A 19,292-nucleotide genomic window follows, 5' to 3' on the forward strand; every position below is an offset into this window, starting at 1 on the left:
GAATCCAAGTCCCCGGCGCTGTGAGGCAGCAGTGCTAACCATTTGCCACCATGCTGTCCCATCTATAACTATAGAAAAAGACAGCAGGAAACTAATGCAGTTGAGTATATCCTGTGTACCTGGTGCTTCCACATGTATGGAAAAAAAGGAGGGACAAGTAACAGGCTGGGCGGAGAAGAGGACAAAGCCATTGAAATGTGGCAAAGTGATGCATTATATTAGAGGCAGTACTACATAGCCTACAGAAAACCTTGTAGTAAGTCAAATACTGCGTGTCCTTGATAGGTATGTCCCTGTCAGGCAGGAAGGAAATGGCCGAGTGAGAGAACCATGGTTCACAAAAGAGGTTGAATGTCTTGTCAAGAGGAAAAAGGAAGTGTATGTAAGGATGAGAAAACCAAGATTCAGTTGGAGCGCTTGAGGGTTACAAGGTAGCAAGGAATGAGCTTAGAAAAAAAGGCTTGGGAGAGCTAGGAGGGGGCATGAGAAGTCCTTGGCGGGTCAGATCAAGGAAAACCCCAAGGCTTTTTACTCTTGTGTGAGGAATAAAAGAATGACCAGGGTGAGGTTGGGGCCGGTCAAGGACAGTAGTGGGAACTTGTGCATGGAGTCAGAAGAGATAGGAGAGGCAATGAGTGAATACTTTTCAGTGTTCACCAAGGAGAGGGGCTATGTTTTTGAGGATGAGTGTGTGATACAGGCTGATAGGCTGGAGGAGGTAGATGTTCTGAGGGAAGATGTATTAGCAATTTTGAAATACCTGAGAGTCGAAGTCCCCTGGGCCAGATGGGATATATCCTAGGGTTCTTTGGGAGGCAAGGGATGAGATTGCAGAGCCTTTGGCTTTGATCTTTGGGGCCTCACTGTCCACGGGGATAGTGCCAGAGGACTGGAGAGTGGCGAATGTTGTTCCTCTGTTCAAGAAAGGAAATAGGAATGACCCTGGTAATTATAGGCCGGTTAGTCTTTCTTCAGTGGTCAGTAAGTTAATGGAAAAGGTCCTGAGGGATAGGATTTATGACCATTTGGAAAGATGCAGCTTAATCCGGGATAGTCAACACTGATTCATGAAGGGCAAGTCTTGCCTAACAAATTTGATTGAATTTTTTGAGGAGGTAACTAAGTGTGTTGATGAAGGTAGAGCAGTTGATGTCATATACATGGATTTTAGTAAGATGTTTGATGAGGTTCCCCATGGTCGGCCCATGAAGAAAGTAAGGAGGTGTGGGATAGAGGGAAATTTGGCCGATTGGATAAGTAACTGGCTATCTCATAGAAGACAGAGGGTGGTGGTGGATGGAAAATTTTCAGACTGGAGATCAGTTACCAGTGGTGTACCACAGGGATCAGTGCTGGGTCCTCTGCTATTTGTGATTTTTATAAATGACTTGGATGATTTTTATAAATGACTTGGAGGGGGCTGAAGGGTGGGTCAGTAAATTTGCTGATGACACCAAGATTGGTGGAGTAGTGGATGAGGTGGAGGGCCGTTGTAGGCTGCAAAGAGACATTGATAGGATGCAGAGCTGGGCTGAAAAATGGCAGATGGAGTTTAACCCTGATAAGTGCGAGGTGATTCATTTTGGTAGGACAAATTTGAATGCAGATTACAGGGTCAACGGCAGGGTTCTGAGGAATGTGGAGGAACAGGGAGATCTTGGGGTTCATATCCACAGATCTCTGAAGGTTGCCACTCAAGTGGATAGAGCTGTGAAGAAGGCCTATAGTGTGTTAGCGTTTATTAACAGGGGGTTTGAGTTTAAGAGCCATGGGGTTATGCTGCAACTGTACGGGACCTTGGTGAGACCACATTTGGAGTATTGTGTGCAGTTCTGGTCACCTCACTATAAGAAGAATGTGGAAGCATTGGAGAGAGTGCAGAGGAGATTTGCCAGGATGCTACCTGGTTTGGAGGGTAGGTCTTATGAGGAAAGGTTGAGGGAGCTAGGGCTGTTCTCTTTAGAGCGGAGGAGGATGAGGGGTGACTTAATAGAAGTTTATAAGATGATAAGGGGGATAGATAGAGTGGACGTTCAGAGACTATTTCCTCGGGTGGATGTAGCTGTTACTAGGGGGCATAACTATAAGGTTCATGGTGGGAGATATAGGAAGGATATCAGAGGTAGGTTCTTTATGCAGAGAGTGGTTGAACAAAGAACAATACAGCACAGGAACAGGCCCTTCGGCCCTCCAAGCCCGTGCCGCTCCCTGGTCCAAACGAGACCATTGTTTTGTATCCCTCCATTCCCACTCCGTTCATATGGCTATCTAGATAAGTCTTAAACGTTCCCAGTGTGTCCGCCTCCACCACCTTGCCTGGCAGCGCATTCCAGGCCCCCACCACCCTCTGTGTAAAATATGTCCTTCTGATATCTGTGTTAAACTCTTTTCCCCCCCCCCCCCCCCCCCACCCTTCACCTTGAACCTATGACCCCTCGTGAACGTCACCACCGACCTGGGGAAAAGCTTCCCACCGTTCACCCTATCTATGCCTTTCATAATTTTATACACCTCCATTAAGTCTTCCCTCATCCTCCGTCTTTCCAAGGAGGACAACCCCAGTTTACCCAATCTCTCCTCATAACTAAGCCCCTCCATACCAGGCAACATCCTGGTAAACCTCCTCTGTACTCTCTCCAAAGCCTCCACGTCCTTCTGGTAGTGTGGTGACCAGAACTGGACGCAGTATTCCAAATGTGGCCGAACCAACGTTCTATACATCTGCAACATCAGACCCCAACTTTTATACTCTATGCCCCGTCCTATAAAGGCAAGCATGCCATATGCCTTCTTCACCACCTTCTCCACCTCTGACGTCACCCTCAAGGATCTGTGGACTTGCACACCCAGGTCCCTCTGCGTATCTACACCCTTTATGGTTCTGCCATTTATCATATAGCTCCTCCCTACATTATTTCTACCAAAATGCATCACTTCGCATTTATCAGGATTGAACTCCATCTGCCATTTCTTTGCCCAAATTTCCAGCCTATCTATATCCTTCTGTAGCTTCTGACAATGCTCCTCACTATCTGCAAGTCCTGCCAATTTTGTGTCGTCCGCAAACTTACTGATCACCCCAGTTACACCTTCTTCCAGATCGTTTATATAAATCACAAACAGCAGGGGTCCCAATACAGAGCCCTGCGGAACACCACTAGTCACAGGCCTCCAGCCGGAAAAAGACCCTTCCACTACCACCCTCTGTCATCTATGACCAAGCCAGTTCTCCACCCATCTAGCCACCTCCCCCTTTATCCCATGAGATCCAACCTTTTTCACCAGCCTACCATGAGGGACTTTGTCAAACGCTTTACTAAAGTCCATATAGACGACATCCACGGCCCTCCCTCGTCAACCATTCTGGTCACTTCTTCAAAAAACTCCACCAGGTTAGTGAGGCATGACCTCCCTCTCACAAAACATAGTTGGGGAGTGGAGTGAACTGCCTGCTGTGATAATGGAGTCGGACACTTTAGGAACTTTCAAGCGGTTATTGGATAGGCACATGGAGCACACCAGAATGACAGGGAGTGGGATAGCTTGATCTTGGTTTCGGACAAAGCTCGGCACAACATCGAGCCTGTACTGTACTGCTGTATGTAAGTCAGACAGTATGGAACCTGTATATTTGATATAGGGGCCCCATGCTTTCCAGGATGCATCCGAGTTAGATTGGAGTATGCAGGTTAGGAATTCTATTGGGATGCGTTCCATAATTTTATACCAATTTTGAACAGAAGGAGACTTGTTGCTAATCCAGGAGTGCAGGATATTCTTCCACGCTGCAAATGTTAGGATATAATACAGCCTTTTTTCATTGGCGTCAATTATCTTTTTGTCTGGGAGCTCCAGAATCAAGTACAAAGGATCAAACTCTAAGGCCGTATTAAATATCTTCTCTGGTTCTAAATATGCACAACCAGTAGGATTTAATTTTGATACCAGACCAAGATCACATCACCAAGATAGAGACGGAGGATGAATTCCCTTGAATAAAAATTCCAGGAAGACAAGAGGGTGATGGATCACAATACCTGTAGAGCAGGAGACCACTGAATATAATGTTTTTGGCATGGAAAAAAAAACAATTCTAGTTTACATTGGGGAGCAGAGAAGGTGAACCCTTCACCTTTAGGATGCGATGTTCTCCAAACATCCAAGCACCCCACTTCCTCACATACCGATGCTAATGTCTTTGCCTGTTGAGGGGGAGAATTCCTAGTTGTAGGAAGTTTATCCATGAAAGGATTAAGATGACAGTTAAGTCCCCACCTTTGAAGGCGTTTGACGCTAATTTGGCAAATTCCATAAAGATTTTCAGTACGAATAATTCAGAGGGGTGGGGGGGGGGGGGCGGGGGTCATTGACACTTCATTACCAAAATGCTGTCCCCATGCAGCAGCCCCTTAAGCCCATTTGACCCCCTCCCCCACCCCAATCCTTCACGCAGTTCTTCAATCTAAAAGGCATATTCTTCTTAACTAAAACTGCAACCTCTTGGCTACCAGTTACGAATGAGGCAAAAATCACCTGTCCCACTCGGTCCCACTTCAATTTCAGGTGCTCCTTGTCATCTAGATGAGTTTCCCGCAACAAAGTTATGTCAACTTGCTCTTAAGGAAAGACTATCCCCTGTACATTCCGGGAACAAAGTTTCAAAGTAGCTACTGCCATTGTTTATTCCACCAAAGAGTATAGAATATTAACACCCAGAATATGGCTTGCTTGACACGGATTTTCCTGCCCCATCTGGGCATGCATCAACCCCAGGATAATACAAAGTGAAACCATTAGTTCTGAGGGGGTTTTCCTCACCAAATGTGAGGCCCTGCAGGGCTATACCTAAAACTTTCCATAATTACACCAAGGTGTCTTTCTCATCCCAAAAAAAGAGACAAGATATGCCATCAAAAGGTCGAGTACGGAATGCTCCTTCTGCATTTTAACTCCTCTTATCAAGACTTGAGCCACTTGTCCACTTCTCAGCAGTGCTGCTGCTCTTGGTTATCATGATCCGAGCAAAGGAAATCCATAAAAGATATACCACCGTTATAAGCGTACAGAAGAAAGATATTTTTATACAGTCCCAGTGTTATACAATCTGCACAGCATGTTCTGTAACTAGAAGGAGCTGCTGAAGAAGTCCCTGCCAATCTTGAGGATTAAGACTCACAGTAGCGCTCAATTCCTAGATTACCCGTCAGAATGATAAATGCCAACACAGAATCAGGAAGGAATTATAATGACAAGGGATATAGTCTGAATTTTAGTGAACTGCAGCCTGCTACTCCAAATCATTGCCTTCCATGGAGTTCACAAAAGCCATGGCTTCAGCCAGATTAGAAGTCTCACAACACCAGGTTAAAGTCCAGCAGGTTTATTTGGTAGCACAAGCCACTAGCTTTTGGAGCGCTGCTCCTTCATAAGGTGAGTGGGATTTCAGTACACAAACAGGGCATATAAATATAAACTGTCGGTTCCAAGTGGAGAGGATCTCCAAGAAGACCGCGCATATCGACACAGACATCCAGTTTAAATTGAGTTTGTGTCTTTATATGCCCTGTTTGTGAACTGAAATCCCACTCACCTGATGAAGAGCTCTGAAAGCTAGTGGCTTGTTCAGCCAGATTGTCAGAACATCTTTAGTGTCAAATGTCACTTCAGTTTAGCAGGATATAGTAGAGAAATCTTGAAAGAAAGAGACCCTTGCTCCATCATTGAGCAAGGCCCCATTAACCCTAGCTGCCTCCAATACTCTTTGGCAATCCTTGAAGTTATGTAAATACATTAGTACAGGCTAGGATCATTGTCCCTATGCCTCCATGACAGGATAAAATGTGCCCTTTCTAACTTTATAAATTAAGGAAATGTGGCAGTCAGCTCTCAAAGAATTTAACTAGGAACTTGCCCTCAGGTCCTTCTGACAATCTGGACATTTTTCCTCTGGCCTTGGTTCTCCAGATTGTCAAGGAATTTTGACATGCCATTCAACTGCTTTTCCAAGGATTCTAAGCAGGTTCAACCAAGGAAGTTACATTTTCGACAGTAACCATTCTCTCCTCCGCTTCATCAAAAGCCTTTTACCAGTATTCTGCGGTTCTATAGTATGAGCTCTGATATTTAGCGCAAGTTTATCAAACTGAGTTTATCATCAATGAGCTTAATATTAGCAGTCAGTTGTAATGCCTTCAAGAGTGCCGGATCAAGAGCCTGTTCATTTACTAAGTCTCAATGTTCAGGAATCTGATCCATCCCATCTCCATCTTTTGTCAACGGCTTTCTTAATAATTTCCCGGCATTTTGTCAACAATGTTTAATCAGAAATCTTCCAGGGTCATGATATGGAGTTCTCACTCCTGGAATAAGTAAATGCTTTCTGTTGTCACGCTTACACAGCTTGTATTACAGGCTGAGTAGCACCAGAGCACTCGGAAATGCAGCTATTCCTGAACATGTACTTGCAAATGTGCAACTCCAAAAACTGTCTGTTTTTCTTCACACCCCTACCACAATCCTTCCAACAACATCCTGTCTGTGCTTACAAGCTCCTAAACCCCAAAATAATCTGAGGATGTTAGATACGGAGTTCAACAGTGCGTATTAATGAGAAAAATACTACTTTGATAATATAGTATCTGTGGACAGCAACAGGCATCCAAGGATTTTGATGAGGTGAAGATTGCAAAAGTGGATATTTTTCCAGAGATGGTAATGATTTTGAAGGGGAGAGGCAGGGGGAACCATTTTACAATAGCAACCAAGAGTATAAATTCTGTGGAGTAATGAGTTTTATTCCACTTTTATGCTTTCATTTTCCAAGGTCATGGCAAGGCGCCATTGGCAACACAAGTACAAGAATGTCCCCACTGCTGGGTTAATGATTGACAGACTGAGCAGGCTAGCATAGTGTTTTATGCTAGAAATCCACAAGACCCTTTGTTTAGGGAGCAAAAAAATTGATTGCAAACACTGATCTCAATTGACTGCATAGACCATCTTCTCTTGTCCACGAGTAGTTACTCGGGCAAAATATTGTTGGCTGCCAGTGTTCACTGAACTGCGCATAATCCTGTATGAGTTGGTGCCGTTTGAGAAGGGAGAAAATTGAAATTTTAAAAATCGTGATGGGGAATGTTACCCTGAGCATTACTGGGGGCAAAGAGCTTGTTGTCATGTCAGAAATCCCTGAAGTGTGTTGCTGTTAATGAATTACTTTGGAAATGCAGTCATTGGAAGATGGACCTTTTTTAATTTTGGAACTTGTATTCTATTTCAACTGGGAGCACTGTTACACCCAGTATATGAGGAGTGTGCAGTTTGACTAGCTCCACTACTCCACATTAGTTTTAAGTTTGATTCCCTCACCAAAATGGCCAATTGTTTACCTTTGCTACTGTTGTCCAGAATAAAATAGACTTTAGCTAGTTGCCTTTTCAATAAACAACAAATTTACTTGTTTATCATTAAAACCAGTCTTGTCAAATAGACCAAAGCTTCTTAGCATAGAGTATGAAATCTGTCTGTCTGTCTGTCTCTCTCGCACACCATATAAATGGGGGGAATTCTGCCAAAGGTTAAAGTCAATGGTTCAAGGGAAAGATCATTGGAGTTCTTGAAATGGCATCCAGGTTATGACTTGCTTTGGTTTTCAGGCAGGAGCGAGGAACATTTGCAGGTACTCTATTCCAGCCTGTAGAGCAACTTGGGAGCAGCTTATTCACTTCCAGCTGTGAACTGGCACTGGGCTGCAAAAAAAGGCTAATATCTTATTTTCACAAGCAGTTGGTCCTCCTCCTTAAAGCAAAACTGACTTTTAAACAGTTTTCTGCGCATGGTTTGTTTTATGGAGCCATAAACTACCATGTGACCCCTTTGTACACAGTCCACTAGGATCGAGGGGTTTCAGGATAAACATGGACAGTCTGTCAGTGTTTCCCAAATGTTTTCCCAGTTTTGAGGCTTGACAATTGCTGTGACCCCACATTGAGAGTCAAGTGGTGAACTCGGTTAAAAAGCAAGGAATTAAGGGGGCTTTGCAGCTGTTAACACTCCAGTTGAAGCTCCATCGCTACCTCTGCGCTTGCAACCCACAGTTTGGGAAGCACTGGTTTAGGTGACGGAAACAGTATTTGACTTCTCGTACAGACATCAAGGAATATTCCAGCACCAAGCACCTTGCCTACTTCAGGCTTGATGTAAACAGCAAATTCCTAGAGTTGGGTGTTGCCTCTGAGCAATCACCTGGAAATTCCCCATTGGTCAGTAGCTAGTGAAATGTCTGTCTTTTTAAAAAGTGTGCAAATACTATTGGTTTTGAAACTGAAAATATTACACATGCACAGATGAGTCAATACCTGTAACTAGAAAAAATTAGTTTGCGGTGTAGCTCTTTGCCAGGATGAAAATTAGGTCAGAGGGGTGGAGTGGTTGTAGGGTTTTGGGGAGGGGGAGAGATGGCCAGGGAAACGCACTCAAACCAGAAAGAGGAAGTTGATGGATTGCATGATCTAAATTACTGAATAGAAAACTGGAAACAAAATCACTTATGGTAAGGCAGGATAAAGGCATAAAGTTGCAGGAGTCCAAAGCGTGCACACTTGAAATGCACGCTAGGTCTGTTTCTCCCCAAAAAGAGAAGGAAAAAGCAACACTCCCAATAAGAGTTCTGGTCTGAATTTACTGAAGTGTGTTCAGACCAGGGTGCATAAAGATTTGCATTTAAGTAGTAAAATGTTCCAAAGTGCTCCACAGGAGCATAATTAAAACTAAAGTAATGGCTGCAAGGTGCTTTGGACATCTTGATGTGAAAGGCACTATATGAATGCAAGTCATTCTTTATCCTTATCATGTCTTTGATCTCCAGACATCCCAATGTCCAGGAAAATATTTTTGGCTCTTAAGCCTATTTGGAACAACATAGTAGGCCAAGAGGTCAGAGGCAAAAGGAGGGAGAGTTAAAGTAGGGCACCACAGGAATGTCCAGGTCAGATGTACAGACAAGAGGGGCATTTGACAAAGTGGTCGCTTTAAAATGCCTTTGTTCTCTTCAACGTAGGAGATGCAGTACTCTGAGCAGTTAACAAAGTATAATTTTAAAAATACATGTAAATTGCCTTGTACAGAAGGTGTCTTGGGCACTGCTATGACGAAGGTAAATGATCAAGTATTTTGTGAGCACGGGAGGAGGTAGGGGCTATAGAAGGGTTAAGAAAGCTATCAAGAGGAATCTGTCCCACAAAGTAAGGAGGAAGATGATTTACTGGTGGTTGGATCATGAAAAGATAAGAGGCAAGTAGGGCTGAAGATGAGGGGAGGGTGAGGGAAGAGGTAGGGGTATTGGTGAGGATCAGACTATGGGTTCTGTTGACCCCTGTTATGGGGGTGGGGGGCGGGGGTGTACGCATCATCTCCAGCTGAAGAGAAGAGATATTTCGGAAGCTTGTCAGCAGAAAGTGAAATATTCAGAATCCATTTACTGGAAGTGGAACAACTGGGGGAAGAGTGGAATGATTTAGCGGATCAGATGACAGCGAGGGATGGGTGGAAATGTGAAGCATAGTTATAAAGATTGGGATGAGAGTCGAAAGCAGTAGCAACACAGCTGTTAATATAACAGGAAGTGGTCAGGGAGGACGTTTTACGTAGGATTGGAACAGCATTCCACCCCTTCTACAATAAGATGGGAATAGCTGGAACTCGTGGGTTCCCACGGCAATGTTTTCTGAAGGAAGTGAATAGAATTGAGAAGTTGTTGAAGGAAAGAACTTGTTCAACTAGTCAGAGGATGGGGAAGCTGTGGCGTAGTGTTGCTGTAACCAGACAAGTCACCTAGGGCACTACTCTGGACCTGGATTCAAATCGAATTGAAGTTTAATGATAACCATGAAATTGTTGTTTGTTATTTCAAAAATAAATCTCATTCACCTAATGAAAAGAATCTGCCATCCTTGCCTGCTCTACATGTTACTCGAGGGCCACAGTAATATAGTTGATCTCAAGTGGTCTAGCAGGTCAACGAATTAACAAAAAGCTGAACCAGAATGATTGGACAACTGTTCAAGGAAGATGCAAGTACCACATGATGGATGGAGATATGATGGGTCTGTGGGACCAGAGGAACCAAAATTTTGGTGCAGAAGAAGCAATTCGACCCATTGTGCCTGTGCTGGCCAAAAGAAGAAATAAACTAGCTGCTCATTTTAATTCCATTTTCCTTGCATCACGTAAGGTACAGATCTAGGTTCCTTTTTCAATGAATTAAGCATTTCTGTCTCAACCACCAACTTGGGCAGTGAATTCCAGGTGCCTACCACTCTAGGTGAAAAGGCTTTTCCTCATGTCCTCTCTAATCCTTCGATCAATCACTTTAAATCTAGGCCCCTCATAATTTTGTACACCTCAATTCAGTCTCCCCTTAGCCTCCTCTATTCTAAGGAAAATGACCCTAGCCTATCCAGCCTTTTCTCGCAGAGTAATTTTCAAGCTCTGGCAACATTCTTGTAAATCTCCTCTGCATCCTCTCCAGAGCAATCATATTCTTCCTGTAATGTGGTGACCAGACCTTTATACCAAACTTGAGCTGTGGCCTAACTAGCCTTTTGTACCATTCCATCATTACATCCCTGCTTTTGTATTCAATACCTAGCCCAATAAAGGAAAGCATTCCATGTGCTTTCTTATCCACCTGTCCTGTCACCTTCAGAGGCCCATGGACATGCACTCAAAGGTCTCTCACTTCCTTCCTTGACCGGGTGCTCCGGTTTCCTCCCACAGTCCAAAGATGTGCAGGTTAGGTTGATTGGCCAGGTTAAAAATTGCCCCTTAGTCCTGAGATGCGTAGGTTAGAGGGATTAGCGGGTAAAATATGTGGGGGTAGGGCCTGGGTGGGATTGTGGTCGGTGCAGACTCGATGGGCCGAATGGCCTCCTTCTGCACTGTAGGGATTCTATGATTCTATGACACCTTTTCAATTTCTTTCCTGTTTATTAAACATTCCTTTGCTTTGTTTGCTTGCCCCAAATGCATAACCTCTCACTCTTCCCAATTAAATTCCATTTGCCACTTCTCTGTCCACTCAACCAAATCATAGCTGTCAACTTCAGAACGATATCAACTCACGGCCAATTTTTGTATCATCTGCAATTTTCTCAATAATGCCACTCATATTTAACTCTAAATCATTAATATATACAACAAACAGCAAGGGCCCAACAGTAAGCCCTGTGGAACGCCACTGGAAATGGTTTTTCCATTTGCAAAAACAGCCATTGACCATTATCTTTTGTCTCCTGTCATTGAGCCAATTTTGAATCCAACCTGCCATCTTCCCCTGTATCCCATGAGATCTAATAATTGGTCAAAAAACCTGAAACTGTTGAAGCAAAAGAAGGCGAGGAAAAGAGCTGAGAAAATGTAGTTCAAGAAAGAGGAAACCAGTAGGACAAGAGCAGGCTGAAATATTCTGGCCACTGAGGCAGTTCTGTTTGTTTTGGGGAGTATTTGAAATCGGTCTGTGTAGGGAGTCGTATGAAATCTGCAACAGTCAGCTTGCTTAGTACTTGAGGTGAGATGGGTATTGGGAAAGTGTAATCTATCTGCAATTATGGAATCATTAGAATGGTTATAGTGCAGAAGGCCATTTGGCATGTCATGAATGTGTGCACTGGCTCTCTGAAGGAGCAAATCTGCCAAATGTCACTCCCCTGCCTACTCCCTGTAGTCCTGAACATTCATCCTTTTTTTAGGTTAATGATCCAGTTCCCTCAATACCTTTTAATTGACTCCTCATCCTCCACGCTCCGTGCATTCCAAATCCTAACTACAAAAGAACATATGAGCTAGGAGCAGGAGTAGGCCATCTGGCCCCTCGAGCCTGTTCTGCCATTAAATAAGATCATGGCTGATCTTTTTGTGGACTCAGCTTCACTTACCCACCCACTCACCATAGCCCTAATTCCTTTGCTGTTCAAAAATTTATCTATCCTTGCCTTAAAAACATTCAACTAGGTAGCCTCAATTGCTTCACTGAGCAGGGAATTCCACAGATCCACAATGCTTTGGGTGAAGAAGTTCCTCCTCAACTCCGTCCTAAATCTGCCCCCCTCTTATTTTGAGGCCATGTCCCCTAGTTCTAGTTTCACCTGCCAGTGGAAACGACCTCCCTGCTTCTATCTTATCTATTCCCTTCATAATATGTTTCTCTAAGATCTCCCCTCATTCTTCTGAATTCCAATGAGTATAGCCCCAGTGATGCGCGATATAACTCGCGAGGCTAGAGATGCTCGAGGAAATAAAGGCTTTTATTGACTACTACAATAGAGCTACCATATATAATACACGATCCCAGACTGAAGGGTCCCAGACAGAGCAGTGATCTTTATACCTCTCCCAGGAGGCGGAGCCCAACTGGGATGTACCATAATAACTATATTACAGGTAGAACAGCCCAACCCTAACCCCAACAGTAACATATATACAGACTCATAGTACTGGCCAGACCCTGGCTCAGCACTACCTGGTGGGAACCAACGATGGTTCACCACACCCAGTCTACTCAGTCTCTCCTCATAAGCCAAGCCTCTCAACTCCAGAATCAACCTAATGAATCTCCTCTGCACCCCCTCCAGTACCAGTATATCCTTTCTCAAGTAAGGAGACCAAAACTGTACATAGTACTCCAGGTGTGTCTTCACCAGCACCTTGTACAGCTGCACATTAATGGGAACAGTTTCTCCCTATTTACTCAGTCCAGACTCAATTTTCAATACTTCTATCGAATCTCCTCTTAACGTCTTCAAGGAGAACAGTCCAACTTCTCTGATCTATCTACGTAACTGAAGTTCCTTGTCTCTTGAATCTTTTCTGCATCCTCTCAAATTAGCAGAAAATACCAGAAATTACCCAGGTTAGGTAGCATTTGTGGAGAGAGAAAACATTAAGTTTTTGGGTTAGTGATCTTTTATCAAAACTGGGAAAGGTTAGATGGAAATGTGACGGGTTTAAAGCAAATATGGGGTAGAGGGAGGGGAAAGAACACCAAAATGTTTGGGGTGGTAGGTAGGAGAGATTAAATGACAAAAATGGTGCAAGGAAAAAGGAGCTGGTAATGGAACAAGTTGAGAAACCTGATGGATGGATCTAAAGGAGGTGTAAATGGCGAAAGCAGAATCATCACAAACCACGGCCCCCACTTTTTTTGGATAGCGGCAGTTTATGATCTGAAAATATTGAACTTGCTGGAAGGCAGTGAACTTAGTTACAGTACAGTATGTCTGTCTCCTTGAAACGTATGAAAAATTCTGACAGGACTCGACTCTGGAATGATGTTCCCTCTGGCTGGGGGGGAGGGAGAGTGAGTCTAGAACAAGGGGTCACAATCTCAGAATACAAGGTGAGGACTGCGATGAGGATAAACTTCTTCACTTGGATGGTAGTGAACCTGTGGAGTTCTCTACCTCAGGAAGCTGCAGAGGCCAAGTCACTGAATATATTTAAGAAGGAAATTGCTTTCTGAAGGGGTTTCGGGAGAGCACTGGGTATGGCACTGGTAGGAAGTAGGAATGAAATGGAAAGTAAATGATTGGATTAAAAATATAGCGGAGGGCCTAGCCTAGTAGCGGGGTGAAACAGAACTTTGTTAAGCAAAGTGGGACCTAGAAGTCTAGGGACCTAGATCGTAGGCATGCTCAGTTGCAAAGCAGAGCTCTCTTTGAGAATTAAGCTGTTGTGCAGAAGCCTTTCTGAGCTAGACCCCCAGAAGTTCTGCTCTAAACTAGAAGAGGTTTCCTAAAAGTAAGCTAAAGGTTCTGTGCGGTAATTATTTGATGGATTTGGCTCCGTATTAAAACCTATGGGATGTTTTGGGGATGATGCATTCTTGGAGTTTAGGAAAGTAGATTTGGATTGGGTAGTAATTTAAGTATGCTATTATTGGAATTAATTGTAAATGTTCTTTACTGTTGCTTTTCTTGTGTGTTTTAAAGTGTAATAAATGATTTGTCATTTAAATAGTTACAAGACTGCTTTGACAAAGGGTCATCTGGACTCGCAACGTCAGCTCTTTTCTGTCCTTACAGATGCTGCCAGACCTGCTGAGATTTTCCAGCATTTTCTCTTTTGGGGTCAAGACTGACCCTTTTCCTCAGTTTTGTCTCTCTCCTCTTTTTCTAAATCACAAAAATACAAACCAGCGTTCCAAGTTTCACTTCTGGAATTTGGGATGCCCTTGCATTGAACATCAGTGGGGTTCATAACGATTGAGATACAGGGTCAATCATGATCATTTTTTAAAAGTTCATTCATGGAATGTGGGCTTCGCTGGCTGGGCCAATATTTATTGCCCATCCTTAATTACTATTGAACTGAGACACTTGCTAGACCATTTTGGAGTACATTTAAGAGTTAACCACATTGCTGTGGGTCTGGAGTCATGTAGGCCAGACAGGGTAAGGATGGCAGATTTCCTTCGCTGAAGGACATTAGTGAACCAGATGGGTATTTATGACAATGGTTTTATGGTCATCACTAGACTTTTAATTCTGGATTTTGTTCGACTGAATTCAAATTTCACCATCTGCCTTGGTGGGATTTGATCCAGGTCCCCACTCGGGGTCTCTGAATTACTCAGCCAATGACTATGCCACTGCACCTGGCAGAGCAGGCCTAAGGGGTTAGATGGCCTACTATTTTCTATGTTTCAATGTCTGTTTCTAGAATAGAAAAGAGTGAAGTTAGCTTATGGGTGCGGCATCCAACTGATTTGGAAGCTGTCCAAGAAGTAGGTATATGGTGTGGAGAGTAATGCGTTAACACTTGTCCGGGAAGTGACCAAACCAGTAAGCACATACTGTAATTTCACTGCACACTTTCTGTCTTACAGGTCCTTCAGACAAGTGCTGCAGCTGACGTTACAGTTTCGGGGGAGAAGTAAACTTTTGTTCAGGTAATCAATTAATGGCAGACAAATGTGTTTTGTGTGTTTTTAAAGTATCTTTGTCACTGCATTTGTCATTGAATCGGGTTTGTTGCATGTTGTTCAAGAGTTCCTGAAATGTTTGTCTCATCGGACGCACCTGTTCCAATGTGCTAAAAGTTTTACCATAGGTAATTTTGTATCAATCCTTTTAAAAATTGATTTTAAAAACTATTGCAAGATTTTTCTCTCTGCCTATTTTTCTACGCAATTTAGGGTTGAAACTCCTGGCAGGGGTGCTGAGATTTGTGGCCCAGGAAGGTTCCATTTGATGTGGTCTTTTAATTAGCTTGCCAGCTTAAACACTTGAATTGTAATGAAGATGAACATGACACAGTTTCTGGCAGTATTTTCCAGTTTTGTTTTTTTCTGTTAATGTTTAATTTTAAACTATGGTACTTATCTCTACTTGTTGAATGATTAGGAAATCTACTGATAACTAATACTCCATGTATAACCACACCAGGAAACTCGAATTAAGCTATGTTAAAACTCATTCTGTTGATTGAAAGTTCACTTGTATGGATAGATGGCAGTGAGTGGGAATATAACAGCTGCAGTAGTAGATATTATCATATTAAAGTTTGTAAGATGGTGAAGCTGGAGTCCTTCATGCTATGATCTGAGGCCAGATTTTAACTTGCCAGTTTTTGTACTTTATAACTTTGAATCGATTGCACACTCTATAAATGTCTTTAGAGGGAGGGAGAGACTGTAGTACTATGGAACTATATTACCAGTAAATAATGCAGGTGTGAGCAATGAAACCATATCCTTGTGCTATCTATCCCCTCCTTTGGTGTTAACTTGCATTTGATTTGTATGTAATCCCTTTTCATTTGCTTGACTCTAAACTGGGTGATTGTGTTCCACAAGGTGGCAGTAGCACTTTGTAGGGCAAGTCGTGTTTGTAGTTCACACATTGCAGACTTGAGACCACCCTTAAAATGTCCAGCATTCAATTTTTTTTAACCTTCTTGTACAATGCCAGTCAAGAGTGGATACCTTTTTGAATGAAACGGAAGTGGTTGCGAATTTGATATTAATGGAATTCTGAATTTGCATTTCTTTTGCTGTTCCTGCTATTGTATTATTCTGTTTTGTTAACTAGAGATTACACTGACTGAATCCTTGTCGGCTTTATTGCAGACAGGCTCCCTGAATTGAATGGCTTTCCCCAGTATGTGTCAAATTTTAAAACTTGGGCCTGTCCAAGAGGAGCATCTGTTGGGTGGGGAAATGTGTAGAAATCTATCTCGTATACCATAATAGATAAGGGAGTCCAGGGTTATGGGGAGCAGACGGGAATGTGTAGTTGAGGCCACAACTCGATCAGCCATGATCTTATTGAATGGTGGAGCAGGCTCGAAGGACAGACTATCCTACTCCCGAGTCCTATGTTCTTATGAGTATTTCACTATTGCATCTTTTTCTGCTATCATATCTGACCCTGATGTGGAGTCCTGCATCTGGCTGGGTATAGAGTGCAAGGAAGATAAATGTGTGGAAGAAGGGAAAGTGATATATATCTGACTAGGATTTAGTTTCTTGGGTTGGGGGGTCAAGCCTTGATCTTTAATCATACAGCACCAGTTTTGTTTGGGTTGGCGGCTCATGCTTTGAAATCCAGACTTCAGCATGCCAGTGGCAATAGCTAACCTGCATTTGCAGTTCTGACTTTCATTTGACAGTTGCAGACATTCATTCATGCAGGTAACTGATGTGGAAACAGCATTATTGGTCTGTATACTCCTGGAAGTTACAGCACAAAAACATTTGGCTCCTCTCACCTGTGTTGGGTCTTCAAATGCAATTATATTTTCAATCCTATTCCACTGACTTTTTCTCGTATCCTTTTTAGATTCCAATTGTGTCATCAGTAGGTCTGGTGGGCTTTCATTCTGCACGTTGAGATGTGCCAGATTTGGCTTTGTGCATTCATGTTGCTGCAGCAGGAGATACCTTTTATAGAATCTCCTTTATCTAGGTGTATGATGTTGCTGGTTCTCTCCTGATTAGATTGTTTGTTTTATAAACTACAAGTGCAGCCAACAGGGAATAACCATGCATTTATTGTCTGACACTTCTCTCTAATATAAAAGCACCATAATTATATGTTCATTACCAGTGTAAGATGTTTTAGGCTGATCGAGGGCTGAAGTTGGCTTTCGTAGGGCGGTGCCACCTTTTCACCAAAGCTGTTGGCCTTAGTGAATTTGGCACATCTACTCTGGTGTCTGGTAGCTGCATGAGGTGTGGTGCCTGAAGACATTGAACACTTCATTAAATATAAAAGTCATGTGCAGATCTGTCATACTTCTGCAGAAGTATAGATTCAGTTCGAGAAAGTGGGAAGGATGGTCACCTCATAGCATCATGTTGGACAGTTGCTAGCTTCCCAATCCAAGTGCATTGTCACCTCCTAGAATGGGAACAAGTTACCTAACGGCCCCATCGTCCGAGACTGATGCGTTATGCAGAGGGAAATACAGATTTAAAATGAGTCAAACTGCTTAAAATGTCCAAGTTTTGTTCAGTTCTCCTCTTCCTTCTCTCTCTCTCGCTTCCCCCCCCCCCCCATTATGTGAAATTCTTTAATTTTGTTTTCCAACTTTTGTTGCATAAATTCCACCCCCTTTTATTTTTACTTTGCCCCCTCTTCCCCTACTGCAATAAACCAAGTCACTATGCAATTCTTGGGTGCTAGTGACCCTCCTGTGTCTTGCAGGAGTAGTAATTCTTTGTGAGTTGGGACAAATTTATCCAATTCAGTATGTGCCTGATGTACTGTTTTCCAGCACTGGATGGCAATCAGGAGCAGGGTGACTGGCTATATTTATCTTCTCCTAGTCTTCCGGGATGCTGAAACTAATTGTAGCTACATGGCTGAGGTCCACAAACTCTGCATAGACCTAGGATAGAATCTGTACACTTGTGTCTTTGTCCTTATCTTCTCGCCCTATTTCATGTAACAATGGGTTCATAAAGCTTTGTAATTTTGCAACTTGAACCATGCGATACACAACTATACAATACTTAACTAGATTATTAATTTTTCAAACTTCAGTTTTTATTTTAAGGAGGGGACATTTTGAGCTGCACAAAACTGATAAAATACTGGTGGCTGAGATCTCTTTGGGCAGTTTGGGATGTTTTAGATTCCTTCCATGGCATTGCCCCTCCCTTTCTCTGTAACCTCCTCCAGCCTTCAGTGATATCTGCCCATGTCCAATTTTTTTTTTTCTCTTTTCATGGCTCCACCATTGGCTGTTGCCAAGGTCCTAAGCTCTGGAATTCCCTCAAAAACAACTCTGATTTTCTACTTTGCGCACTCTTCCTCCTTTTTAGATGCCCCTTAAAATCTGCCTCTCCCCAGGCTTTTAATTATTTATCCTCATTTCCTTGTGTGGCTGTGTCAAATAACCTCCTTGGGAAAGGTGCCACAACTATGATATTTCTGTAGTTAAATCTCTATTTGGGGCATGTATATATGGGTCTGATTGTATGTACTGAAATTTTATTAGTCTATTTGACATTCTGTTGCTGATGCTAAACCATTTGAGGGAGATTTTGTATAAACTGCTAATTTCTAAATTGTTTGAAGGGCATCTCTCTGTACAGGATGCAATGAGCTAATCTGAGTTTAGATTTGAGGCCCGTATGGCTTAATCTCCAACCATTCTGAATTACAATGTTAGGGCAGATGAAATGGTTGACCCATGCTCTGTTTTAACTGTTGCCAGGTTGATGCATATTGTAATGTATCCTGACTGTCCTGACCCTTCACACATCTGGTTATTTTTCAATCTGAAGGGCGAGGCAGGAAGCCTTGACTGCAGGAAAATAGATGTAGTGTTCCAATTGCCATTTGTCTATCCATAAAAGATTAGTTACTTGTGTCACTACCCCTAAATTTGAAAATAAATTGCCTGTGGTATGTGGTCTCTACTATGAGTGCCAAATCTTATCCGAGTGTCTCTGGTAAGCATCAGCCACTGACTTGACTGTAACAATACCACATCTGAACCCAATCCTGCCATAGAATTGGACAGAAACACAGAATCTCTACAGTGGAGAAGGAGGCCATTCAGCCCTTCATGTTTGCACCACCTTCTCGCCACCCCCCCCCCCCCCCCGCTCTTTTTGGTAGAACTATCCAATTAATCCCACACACCTCTTTACCATAGCTCTGTAAATCTCCCAAGCACCTCCTCCCAAACCTGCAACCGCAAGAACAAGGCAGCAGGTGCATTGAAACAACACCTCCAAGTCGTACATTATCCTGACTTGCAATAAACTGTTCCTTCATTATTCCTGG

General features: G+C 43.0%; 1 protein-coding gene across 2 annotated transcripts in view; it reads left to right on the forward strand.

Annotated features, from left to right (window-relative positions):
* Nucleotides 1-19,292, forward strand: part of lima1a (LIM domain and actin binding 1a) — a 127,644-nt gene that overhangs the window by 43,433 nt on the left and 64,919 nt on the right. For both annotated transcript variants that reach the window (XM_078200968.1, XM_078200967.1), the window contains exon 2: nt 14,882-14,944. The gene's annotated coding sequence lies outside the window, so the exon portion shown is untranslated. The remainder of the gene's footprint in view (nt 1-14,881; nt 14,945-19,292) is intronic.

The sequence above is a fragment of the Mustelus asterias genome, chromosome X (genome assembly GCF_964213995.1).
Source record: "Mustelus asterias chromosome X, sMusAst1.hap1.1, whole genome shotgun sequence".
NCBI lineage: Eukaryota > Metazoa > Chordata > Chondrichthyes > Carcharhiniformes > Triakidae > Mustelus > Mustelus asterias.